This window comes from Sinocyclocheilus grahami, unplaced genomic scaffold, assembly GCF_001515645.1.
Source record: "Sinocyclocheilus grahami isolate Dianchi unplaced genomic scaffold, SAMN03320097.WGS_v1.1 scaffold1075.1, whole genome shotgun sequence".
Lineage (NCBI taxonomy): Eukaryota > Metazoa > Chordata > Actinopteri > Cypriniformes > Cyprinidae > Sinocyclocheilus > Sinocyclocheilus grahami.
In genome coordinates, this window is record NW_015506254.1 from 61619 (window position 1) to 63070 (window position 1452).

At 36.6% G+C, this 1452-nt stretch overlaps 1 long non-coding RNA gene across 1 annotated transcript in view; it reads left to right on the forward strand.

Annotated features, from left to right (window-relative positions):
• Positions 1-1452, forward strand: part of LOC107566439 (uncharacterized) — a 12861-nt gene that overhangs the window by 5517 nt on the left and 5892 nt on the right. Inside the window, exon 2 of the long non-coding RNA XR_001606509.1 lies at positions 837-1207. This is a non-coding gene — a long non-coding RNA (uncharacterized lncRNA). The remainder of the gene's footprint in view (positions 1-836; positions 1208-1452) is intronic.

A 1452-nucleotide genomic window follows, 5' to 3' on the forward strand; every position in this document is an offset into this window, starting at 1 on the left:
AATCACCGTGGAGACCTCAGTTACATTGGAATTTGCTTGAATGGCCACACAGATATGGAGGGAAGAGATATTGAATATTACTAAACTCGCACTAAACCTGCTCGACAGTTTGCTGACGCCTCCTAGTGGGGTTTTAGAGGCAACAGCACAATGTTTGACTGTAGTCTCTGTACTCCGTGCTACAGTTTATGGTGCTTTTATGAATGATGGAACAGATTTGATGTCCTTTCACTTGGTTAGATGCACGCTGTTGGTTATTTATTCAATTATTCAGACAAAAGTCTGATTTTATTTTCTGCATTTTGTAATTTATTTAAACAAATGTCATTCCAAAGTTTTGTCCTCCAGTGTGTAAATTGATTATTTCAACAATTTTTTTTTATTTAGCACTGCCTTGCTCAAACACCATTTTACACTTTGATCTGTTCATATATCCAACAAAATCATCTGAATACAAACTGCCAGATAATCAGAAATTAATGTAAGTGAATGAAAATGTGTTTGTCCTGAGAGAAATGGGCAAGTTGTAAATCTTTGAATGTGTTAAAAGATCAATGTGAACTTCACATTTAAGTTTGCATGTTGAAAGGTGCATGACTGAGTTCACAAATATAATGTTCATTTTGTGAGAAAAGAGCAAGTGCTCAAACAAGATTTAACTTATAAAATGAGTCAGAAGTGCTAATGACGATGTGTTATTGAAATTATTTGTACATATTATTTTTAATGGTAATTTGATGGTAAATTATTGACAATCATTTTGATTTCTTAGAAACGACTTGATCTCCAGGTCTTCTCTCTTTTGAATCTCTGTCATTGCCTCTGTTTCCTTTCAGAATCAACAGGAAAAGGAGTGAATGAAGAAACACCTTTTATTAGTGAATGAGCAGCAGAAGAAGAGTTCAGTTTGATGAGATAAGACACTCCCACTAGTGACATCAACATTTGAGCTGTGTCTTAATCCATCCGTCCAAAGTGAGAAATGAACCCCGTGCAACCTCATACGCTCACCTTGACAATAGAAACACCACTGGCTAGTCAATTTTTTTGATTACTCACCAGGCTAATATATGTATATATAAATGAGCACCAGCCAGTGAGAACCAGAAGTGGCTTCTGCTTACAATTAAAATACAAATACTCCACTATTTTAACAGGAAAATACAACAAAGAATATAATTTACATGTAGCATATCAGTTCAACGTGGTAAGTAAGACTGTCCTGCTCTCCCTCTCTTTGCATGTGTGAGAGAAACACTAAGCGCTCTCTGCTAAGCAACGGTGAGTCGGGTGCCTTCACACTAGGCTTGCAGCGATAGACGGTGTTGACGGTGATACCGGTGTTAAGCCCCACCATCGTTTTGATTTTTTTATAGAAGTAAAAATCATTTAGTTCAGTAAAAGAACAGACACTACAGTTAAAAACTGAACGCGGCTGCTCAATGCAGTGTG